The following is an 11,980-nucleotide window of genomic DNA, read 5'->3' as shown; positions in this document are numbered from 1 at the left end:
TATACTAAAATAAACTATTAACCCCTAAACCTCTGGCCTCCCACATCACTACATAAATATATTAAGCCCTAAACCTAACCCTAACGTAACCCTAAGCATAAGTCTAACCCTAACCCTAACACCCCCTAACTTAAATATAATTAAAATAAATCTAAATAAACCTTACAATTATTACCTAAAAAAAATCCTATTTTAAACTAAATACATACTTACCTGTAAAAAAAAAAGAAGCTGTTAGGAGCCGTAGATTTCCTATCGTTCTCTGTGGTTAGTTTAGTGCCTTCCTTTTTGATTTTTTTTTTTTTTTTTAATTATTTTTATTAATGGAAATACAACCCTCAAACATCACAAAGACAAATACCACAGATCTGTAAAAGCTATGTGACATTTTTAAAACATATCAATCTGTTCTATTGTGCAGTATCAAATAGCTTCAGATGAGCTTAAAAGTCCTTGATTGTCCAGTGGTATCTTTACTCTGTACCATAGAGCTCAAAAGAGTGCTCTTTGCAGTTTAGACTTATCATATCTAAAATTGCCATAGGTTTGCTGTCCTTATTTCTTGACGAAGGCTGCTTTCCACTTTTACATATAAACATACTTATAACATTAACTCACAAAACCCTTAAATAATTTCTCTGTATTTGTTTGACCAGCTGCCCCCTCACACATCTGGCCGGTGATATACAAATAATTGTCGAAGAGTCAATGATGAGAAAGAGAGGGTAGGGGGGCCCACCTAGAGATAGGGGGGCAAACAAGAGCAGACACACCAATGCATAGGCAAAGGGCAGGCATCTCATCCCCACTCCCCACCTGCCATCCCCGGGACACTGAATCTAAAACAGCAACTCTTCCAGATCTATCTCAGGGGAAATAGTATCCATTGGTTCAGCAATTACAGGCCATTCTCCATTCATCACAGCAGTTAGCATTATTTCATGATGAAGAAATGGCTGTAGTGTCTGTTTTTGTATGGACGGGGTAAGTGACAGTAGATAGGGCTGCCAATTTTTAAGGAAGGGACCGAGCCGATGTTTAACATCTAGTTTAGTGTCATACTGCTCGATAAAGATTTGCTTAAATAAGAGCTTTCTAAACTGTGCCATTGTTGGAGCTTTATTAGATATCCATCTACATAAAATACAGTGTCTTGCCAGTAGTATGCATAGAGTTAGCAATTTATGTAATTTTCTATCATGGTCCTCCCAAAGAAAGAGGAAAATCTTGTCTGTATAAAGGGTAATGTTTATCCCAAATATAATTTGAAACCAATGTTGTATACGCCCCCAGAACTGCTTAATCATTGGACAGGTATAAAAGTAGTGTTGGAAGTAAGGGGTATTACTATGACATTTGATACATGTTTTAGGGTGACGAGGGTTCCACTTAGCCAGGCGGTCCGGGGTGATATAATCCCTATGAAGTGGTCTGATTTGTGCCTCTTTAAATGAAATTGCTAGGGTTGATTTTGCCCTATCCAGACTAATCTTTATATCTACTATTGATATGTCAGTCCCTCCAGTATCTTTGTCTGTATTACCGTTTCAGTTTCTTTTAACAGTCTTTTATAAAGTTCCGAGGATGAAAAAATTCCCATTTGGAATAAGGTATGAGAAATGACAAAAGGGGAGGCATGCCAAAACACAGGGTCTTTCTGTTGCAAGTCATTTATGTAGTGTCTGAGTTGCAAATATGCAAAGAAGTGTTTGCTGGGGCATTGAATTGTCTCTGTATGTCCTGAAAGGACCTCATTGAATGTTGAAGAGGGTCCAATATATCTCCCACAGTCCAATATATCTCCCACAGTTCTAATTCCAAATGGCTAGATTTAGAGTTTTGTCTGTAAAGACCCGCGTAGCTAACGCTGCTTTTTTTCCCAGTGCACCCTTTAAAGAACGCTGGTATTGAGAGCTGTCTGAGTGAATGCGTTAGGCTCAGAAAAGGGAGCATTGAGCATAATTTAGCTCCACTTCAACCCTCAATACCAGCGTTGCTTATGATAGCGGTAAGCTGGCAAAACGTGCTCATGCACGATATCCCCATAGGAAACAATGGGGCAGTTTGGGCTGAAAAAAAAACCTAACACCTGCAAAAAAGCAGCGTTCAGCTCCTAACGCAGCCCCATTGTTTCCTATGGGGAAACACTCTCTAAGTCTGCACCTAACACCCTAACATGAACCCCGAGTCTAAACACCCCTAACCTTACACTTATTAACCACTAATCTGCCGCCCCCGCTATCGCTGACACCTGCATTTTATTATTAACCCCTAATCTGCCGACCGGACACCGCCGCCACCTACATTATCCCTATGAACCCCTAATCTGCTGCCCCTAACATCGCCGACACCTATATTATATTTATTACCCCTAATCTGCCCCCCCCCATTGTCGCCGCAACCTAACTACACTTATTAACCCATAATCTGCCAACCGGACCTCCAGAAATGGATAATGGCATGAAGAACCTTGCACAAATTAATGACCGACGCGCGCTTGAAAACAAAACCTGTCTGGGTGTAGGAGAGAATGAAGTATGGATCTCAAACGATTTGCTAACACCTTCATAAGTATTTTATAGTCGGTGTTAAGCAGGGAGATGGGACGGTAGGACTCCGGGATTGTGTGATCTTTATTAGGTTTGGGGATAAGAGTAATTTGAGCCGATGAAAAATTTCCAGAAGGCCTAGTGTCTCTCTGGAAATATGCATTAAATAGTTTTTCTAAAGTGGGGGAGACCTGTGTTTGTAGGAGTCGGTAACATTTCACAGGAAGCACATCAGGGCCAGGCGCCTTACCAAGGGAGAGTGATTTTAGGATGAATTTTATTTCAGCTGCGGATATTGGCGCATTTAGACTAGCCAGCTGATCTTGGGTGAGCTGAGGTAAAGCGATCGACTGCCATAATTTAGCTTGAGTCTCCTAGTTATTCAGAGGTTGTCATGTGTATAACCGCGCTTAGTATTGAGCAAAGCTATTTGCTATTTCTGCAGGCTTTGTACAGATTTTGCCTTGTTGTTTGAGCGCAGCTATATTCAATTTTGCTGTATGCACTTTGGTCAGAGATGCCAACAATTTACCGGACCTATTGCCAAATCTATAAAACGTGCTTGACATTTTTAAAAGTCCTGCAACTGCATGCTGTTTGAAAAAAAGCGTCTAAGTCCTCTTTCACTGTAATATAGGAGTCAAAAGATATCTTAGACTTTTGGATGTAATATGTCTGGAAAGCCTGGCCCAATTGCTTCTGGAGGTCTAGATATCTTTGTTGGGTCCTACGCTTGACTGCTGCTACATATGAAATTTTATGCCCTGTCTGCACCGTCTTTGCAGTCTCCCAAAATAACTGTTGGTTGTCTATGTGCCCTAGATTATCTGTATAGAAGTCTGTCTAACAGTGGGTTAAAAGTTTTATAAATGGTTCTGAGTCTTTTAAGTATGTGGGGAAGCGCAAAGAGTTGCTATTTGGTTTTGGTCATTGGGATTCTAAAGTCAATTCCACTGGGGCATGGTCAGATATGATGATGTCATTTATTTTTTCCTGCCAAACTCTAGGAATAAGGGAGTTTGAGATAAGGAACATGTTGATTCTAGAGATGGTGGCTTTAGCCTTGGAGAGGCAAGTATAGTCTCTCTTCTCCGGATGGCGGAGCCTCCAGATATCACATACCCCCAAATCAGATTGGAGCCTGTCAAATATCTTCTTTTCAAATTTAGCTTTATAGTGGGAATAGGGATCCCTCACTGCTCTGCCCTGGAGCCACACCCTATCAAGGAAGGTGTTAAATTAATATCTCCACTTATGATCAATCTTGATCCCGTGTATGGGGCCAGGGTCTGAATTAGCAATTTCCAAAATGCAGGGAACCTATGATTGGGTGCATATATATTACAAAAGGTGTAGTGTACTGTGTTAATGTCCGCTCTGACTGTAAGAAACCTACCCTCTGTGTCTACATGAGTGTGTATGATGTTTGTACTCAATTGCTTCCCAAACAAGATAGCCAAACCTCTACTTGCCTTTGTATACGAGAGATATGAGGCTATCCCCACCCAACCCCTCTTTAGCTTAGCGTGCTCATCATCATTAAGATGTGTCTCCTGTAGAAAAGCTACCTTTGTTCCCAATCGGCACAGGTGAGTAAGAATAGTCTTACGTTTAATGGGGGAGTTGATTCCCCCAACGTTCCATGTGATGAGTCTAAGGCATCTGCTTATCAAAGCGTCAACTATGGTGCATTCGCGGGCGTCAATACGTTCGCCAAACATTGCTACACATCGCGGCCGTGGATCTCAATACGCTCTCCATAATTATCAAAAACACACGCGTCAAGTACGGTGCGAAGAGGATCGGACTGGTGTTTACTAACAGTCATCGATGTTGCAGCTATTCAGTTTTTTCCCAACTTTATTTATATCATTTCAGTACAGTCCACGAACATCGCACATTTCTTGTCAGCACATTATTGTATATTGTAATTTTTTTTGTTTAAATCGACTTTTAAATATAGCAAGTAGCGACATATTCTTAGCAAAATGGAGAGGGAATTAGAGTCATTTTTAAAATTGTATATACATATTTTAGTATGTATATACACACACATATAATTTGCAAATATAACGTAATCAGAGTATCATATGTATTTATTTCAAATCTATCGCTATTTGAAAGGGATAGGAAATAAAATATTTAATTTACAATAGTTGGAGCTAGCTGCTAATTGAGCCTGTTATGTAGTTCTTTTGTTGTCTCTGTATACCTATTATTGCAACAAGTCAAGTGCAAAACTGTGTACAAAATATGTAATCCCTGATTTTTAAAGAGAGACATAGTTGGAGCATAATTCATCCAAAGCACTTTTTTTATCCCTATATCTAATAATGCATGAAATGTAAATCAATAATATATTTTCATTCTTTTTTAAGGGTATACATATTTAATAATGCTTTACATTGAGTTTTATTAGGTGATATGCTTCACTATAGCAACATCGAACATAAGATTTCAGTTTTCTGATTCCCATTGACTACTATAGCATCCACGACCTCTAAGGCGGCGAATTGAAAACTAGATACGCAGCATCGGATAATTGATAACTTTTGAAAAGCTTCAAATTGTATCGAATACCACAGTGAATATACAGAATTACGCAAGAATTCCAGAGGTTTTCTATTCGCATCGATCTGCGTCGAATTGAGACCGTAGGATCATATGTTACGTCACTAATTTCTAATTCTTGCGATCTTAAGGCTTTGATAACTACGGCGATTCAATCTCGCGACAAGTACGACGCGGAATTCGGGCGTATTTTTAGTTGACACTTTGATAAGTAGATGCCTAAAAGGCATATCTATTCAGGGGGTGATAGTGTGTGGACCAAGGACAAGCCAGAAGAGGTGACAGCGGGGCAACAGAGTCTATAGTGGTCAACAAATAACAGTCGCCTAGATTTAGAGTTCTGCGGTATCTGTCAAAAGCAGCGTTAAGGGCTCCTAACGCTGCTTTTGGCCACCCGCTGGTATTTAGAGTGAGCCAGGAAAGGGTCTAACGCTCACTTTCAAGCCGCAACTTTTCCATACCGCAGATCCCCTTACGCCGTATCCTATCTTTTCAATGGGATCTTCCTAACGCCGGTATTTAGAGTCTTGGCTGAAGTGAGCATTAGACCCTTTACCGATAAGACTCCAGCTGCAGAAAAAAGTCAGTAGTTAAGAGCTTTATGGGCTAACGCCGGTTTATAAAGCTCTTAACTACTGTGCTCTAAAGTACACTAACACCCATAAACTACCTATGTACCCCTAAACCGAGGTCCCCCCACATCGCCGCCACTCTAATAAATATTTTTAACCCCTAATCTGCTGACCGCACACCACCGCCACCTTCATTATCCCTATGAAAAAATACCAATTGACAAAATAGGTAATAGCATGCGCCTAATGTGTTTGTGATAGTAGTGGTTTAAACATAAATAATAAAATGATGATAATATAAGGAATGTGTAAATATAAATGAAATATTCGTGTAAGTTGTGAAATTTTTTCAATGTGATGTGAATCAAATCCGCTGAAAAGTATTACCAATTAAATAGGTGTGGATTAGCTAAAAAATGTATATATGTATATACTACCAATGTAATAAATGCACAATACAGTATTGGTTAATAAAAATCAATTCATAAAAAATATGTATAAAAGGGAACCAAAAACAGAATGAAAAATATATATTAGATATATATACTAGTGATCAAACGATTTATCGTGATATAAGTCCCATATAATAAGGTGCTAAAAAGCCGACAAGTGTTAATGTCTCTGAAACAATGTTTCTTTCAAACTTATCGTGATAAAGATGTTTTGTAGTCAGGAGGATTTCCAATATAGTAAACAGGATTTCCAATATTGCAGGCAGCTGGTCTTTGGTATGTCTGATCGAAAACACAGTCTCTAGAAATGGTAAAAAGAAAGACAGCGCCTCATAGTGCAAGTGGGTTCCAACAGTAATGGATCACAGTGAGAAAATAAACAAGTGGTAGTATACTCACAAGGATGTTGGCACCTTTGTTGAAAATGGTGCAAATGGGCAGACTGACATTTAAATCAGCAGTCAGTACGCTGGAGCCAAATAGATTCAGATTTCCTGGGTGGGCCGCTGTGGACTCTCCTCTATGAATCAGAGCAAGATCCTGTGATCTCCTGCTGTATATACAAACTGCAAACGGTTAGTCTCTGTGTATAACATACACTGAGTACAGGACAAACTTCCCAGATAATCGGAAGAAATGTGTTGTCTGATAGTGGCTGATATAACTTTGGCAGGCTGAATAAAAAGCAAGTGATGCTGTGGTAAATAAAGTTAAAAACACTTTATTTTGCGAGCTTAGGACGCGTTTCTCGGCCGCAAGCTCCTGGCCGTTTCATCAGGTAAAATGTATTACACATGTGATTACAAAAAATGTTTAAAAAGCCTGCCAATGTGTTTGATTGGTCACAATCTAACCAATCCTTGAAAAATACAGTTTGAGAAGCAACAATTTTTGGACACATAATATGTAGTTAACAGAATAGATAGATTACAATTTCGGCTGATATGTTGGTAACAGAGAATCTATAAACCTGAATAATGGGTGTTTAATCTGTTAGATGCTAAGTGTGATTGTTGTCAACATAATAAAAAAAAAAAAAAAAATAAAAGTAAATATTTCTAGCTGGAATTTCGGATAAAATGCATTTGATCTGAGAAAATCGTACAAATCTTATCTCCATAATAAATCTATGATGGATAAAGAATCGAAGTAGTATAACCTATTAAAAAAAATATATATATGTAAAGGAAAAGCATGATGCGAAAAAAAGGGGGAGAAGAGTTTCTTCTCACCCATAGTATTAGCAATAGGTTAAATAAAGGCTGTATATGAATCCGCCAGCAGTCAATAGCAGCACAATTTCACCTGTCACATGGCGTATTGTTCTCATATATTCTATGTCAAGATATATATATATATATATATATATATATGAGAATGCTGAAATGTTTAAAAGCAATACATTGTAAAAGATTGCTGAAATATTTAAAAACAATACATTGTAAGAAGGGTTTCTAATTGAGGAATGTGTCAGGGGACATGCAAGAGCCACCAATCATTTTTGTGTAAATACTGTATAAATAATCTTGAGAACCAGTAAACATCGATGTGTGTAATGTCTAGTTTTATGTCATGGACAGTGGCTATACTTGATACTCGGATTTGGTGAGTTTATTAACAAATATTAACAAATATTGTCAAGTAATATTGAAATATGTTTAATTGTTTCAACAAAAAGATCGGTGTAATATCTTGTTGGATCCAAAAGGATGGGGTATTAAATGAAAAATATAATTGGATGGAAATTATAATAAAAGTGAAGAAAAAGGGATGTGAGAATGAAAAAAGGGTTGGTGTGATAGCAGATTAAATAATAATGGGATAAATCAAGATGTTATGGTCAAATAATGTTATTGTTTAGAGAAATGTACTACTGGAATTCTAGCATATAAGTGCGAGTGACCAGAAAATGGAATAAATAAAAGAATAATAATAATTTAATTGAATGCTGCTAGGTCTAGGTTGGAATTAAGGCCCAGTGGGTGTAGGGTTTTTAGTTTGTGGATCCAAAAGGTTTCACGGATCCTTAACTGAATGATTCTATTATAGTTAGTGGAAGGTGGAATATAGTCTATAGGGTAAAATTTGAAAATATCAAAATTTCCCTTATGTTTGTTCAAGCAATGCTCGGGAATGCTGTGTTTAATCTTCTTCTTGGTGCAGTTTTTACAATTGCGCCAATGTTCTCCCCAGCGTACCTTGGCTTTCCTAGAGGTACGTCCTACGTACTGAATTCCACAACAGCACTCCAAGACGTATACTACATATACTGAGTTACAGTTCATGAATCTACTAATAGTAAAAACTTCTCCACTCACGAATGATTGAAAGGTCTTTTTCCCAGATGTTATAACTTTGCATGTATTGCACTTCTTTTGTCCACATTTATAGACTCCTATTCTATCCAGAAAGGAAGGGATGGTTTTCTGTTTTATTGTTAATTGTGTATTGCATGATGTGTGTTTGACCTTTTTACTTGGTGCCAATTTGCTCCTAAGTGTCGGTGCTCTGGTGTATACTATCTTTGGATGATCTCCCACAAGTGTTTTTAGAACAGGGTCTTTCCTAATAATATGCCAATATTTGTTAATTGCTCCCTGTATCTGTGTGTGGTTGGAATTATATTGAGTTATGAACAAAGGTTCTGAAGAATAATTTTCCTCTTTGTTTTTAGTTGGTTTGTTTTTGTTCAATAATTTGTCTCTATCTAAATTTCTCACTTTTTTAAGACAGTTGTCTAAAAGATCAGGGGGATAGCCTTTGTCAACGAATCTTTCGTATATAATCTGACTCTGTTTTTCAAAAAGAGTAATGTCTGAACAATTGCGTTTTATCCTTTCAAATTGGCTATATGGAATGTTGTGTAACCATTTTTTGTGATGGTTACTTGTGTAATCTAAATAACTATTATTGTCTACTTTTTTGAAAAATGTTTTTGAGCTAAGGTTGCCCTCTGAATCCCAGCCCAAAGTAAGATCCAAAAAGTCTATTGTTGTTGAATTGATATTAGCTGTAAAAGTCAGGCCCATGTCATTCTTATTTAAAGATTCTGTAAAAGTGTGTGCTGTTATTAGGTCGCCCCTCCAAATGAAAATCAAATCATCAATGTAGCGGCCATAGAACACCAGATTCCCCCCGGCTGAGGAGTTGTAAATGTAGGTTTCCTCAAAAACGCCCATAAACAAATTGGCGAAGCTGGGGGCGAATCTGGTACCCATGGCCGTACCCTTGATCTGTAAATAATGTAAATCCTGATAAATAAAATAATTGTGTTTGAGAATGAACTCAATGTATTCTAAAATAAATTCTTTCTGTATTTTGGGCATAAATAAATCACGGTTCAAGAACACTAAGGTAGTTTGTAAACCCAAATTATGTGCTATATTTGAATATAATGCACTAACGTCACATGAGATCCATATGAGGTCTCCTGTGTTTTTAAATTATTTGATCTTGTTTAGAAGGTCTGTGCTGTCTTTAATGTATGATTTTAAACCTAAAACATATTTCTGTAAAAAAATGTCAACATAATATGATAAGTTGTAAGTGAGATTGTCTATGCCAGCAATAATAGGGCGACCTGGGGGATTGATTAAACTTTTGTGAATTTTTGGTAAGTGATAGTAGTGGGCCACACTCGGGTTACTGACTTTCAAAAACCTGTGTTCCTCTTTATTGAGAATGTTATTTGTGACTCCTTTATTAATTAGAGATTGATATAATGTGAGAAATTGTATAGTAGGATTATAAGATAGATCTTTGTAATATTCTGTGTCCTTAAGAATCCTATCTGCCTCTTGGAGGTACTCTGTAAGATCTTGAACAATAATGCCTCCCCCCTTATCGGCATCGTGAATGATTATGTCTGGATTGTTTGCAAGGGACTGAATTGCTGTTTTTTCGCCCTATCTTTTGAAAAAATTCTTTTTAGTATTTTTCTTTTTAATTTTTTCGAAATCGTCCAGAACTAAGTTCTGGAAGACTTCTATATAATGATTTTGTCCAGGCGGGGAGAAAGATGATTTTGTTTTCACATTTGTGTGTATTATGCCTTCATATAGATGTGCTGTGAAGTCATCCACAGTGCTATATATAATAGGCATATTAGTTCCATAATCCATAGTATTTGTGAGGATACAAACTGTATTCTCTTCCTCTAAATTGTTTTTTCTGATATTCTTTAGTGCAAAGTATTTTTGAAGTGCCAATTTTCTGGTAAAACGATTAAGATCAACAAAAAGATTAAAATTTTTGTGAGGATTGTGTGGACAAAAGGAAAGGCCCTGTTTTAAAACTTTCTTTTCATTGGTAGTTAGTTTGTGGGAGGATAAATTATATATGCCCTTATCTAGTTCTTTTGATTCTTTTTCCTTGGTGGTAAGGCCTCTACCTCTGGACCCTCTTGGTCTATGTGAAATGATCTTTTTTTTTGGATTTTGTTCGTCTGGGGGATTTTTTTCGGATGTTAGTGCTTTCCCTAAAAAAGGAGATGTAGTTGTGGTGTTGGAGTTGTTTCTGATCTGCCTCTCTGGAAAGACATTTTCATCTGGTGTAGATGCTAGTGGAAAGAACCTATTTTGATGATGAAAGTTGTTATAAGAGGTTTTTTTATAGTTATCTTGATCTCCATGTCTGGATGGACTGTATGATCTGTATTCTGGGCGATTAGACCTTTGTTCTTGAAATCTATAATTAGTATTGGTATTGAAGTCTTGTTCTCTTTGATTAAATCTGTGATTTCTTGGTGTCTCATAATCCCTATAATGATTGTCTTGTCTGTAATATTGTTCGTGTCGGTTGGAATTCTCAGAATATTGTTGTCTGTCCCATGTGTCATTTCTATTTCTATTCTGTTCCAATCTATTGTAATGAGATTGGTTATCCCATGATTCCTGTCTAGTTTGTTGGTATTGCTGGTGGTGAAAAGGTTGTTTGTGTCTTACTGGTCTCATTTGATAATGTCTATTTTCAGAATGGTATTGATTAAAGGGAAGATGGGTGTGTTCTTGTCTTCTAGGTTGTCTGTAATTGGGACGGTGTGTAAATCTGTGTTTATTGTCTATGTGATTGGTGAGTATGATTATTGTGTGCTGCATAATTGTTCCCTTGGTTATTGTAGTTATTTCTTATTGGTCGCATTTCCCTGGCCCCTGACACATTCTCTGAGGTCTCCACATTTTCTTCTGGGGATAATTGTGTTGGCCTATTGTAAGTATAGACTTGATTGTTTAGATAGTCATCATTGTCTCTCTCTAACTTCTTTTTTTTTGGATAAAACTAGATCCTCCTGAAATTTATCAGTACGTTCATACATTCTTTTTGAAAGACGTTCATAATCTGGATTATCCAAGTATTTGGTTAGATCACCTTGAATTTTTTCAATATTATCACTACATTTGTCCGATAGAAGACGTCTATGTTCTATCAGGATTTTTATCAGATCAAATGCACAGTCATTCAAAATCTTATACCATTTTTCAAGGAGTTCAGTGTCCTCCTTGAAAGAACAGTGTTTAAGAACACGTAGGCCCCTGGGGATCTGTTTAATTTCTAAATATCTTTCTAGAGTGGTAAGATCCCACCAGTGGCGGTGTTCTTTTAGTATTTCATCTTCTAAAGCATGAAAAAGATCCTTCATAGATAAAGTTGTGTTTGGATCTGTTTCCATTGTATTAGAATTTGATTGACCTAATAGATTAAAGGTGGATCTTTTTTTATTTCTTTCTTCTCTAGATTGCATGCTTGGGGGCTGATTCTAAGATCTTATATGACCTTAGTGTATGCAGGTGTTTTGTTTGATCTATGTGATGTGTAAGATGACAAATGTGCTAACAAA

This window comes from Bombina bombina, chromosome 6 (assembly GCF_027579735.1).
Source record: "Bombina bombina isolate aBomBom1 chromosome 6, aBomBom1.pri, whole genome shotgun sequence".
NCBI lineage: Eukaryota > Metazoa > Chordata > Amphibia > Anura > Bombinatoridae > Bombina > Bombina bombina.
The sequence above is the reverse complement of the archived record's forward strand: the minus strand, read 5'-3'. Positions refer to the sequence as shown.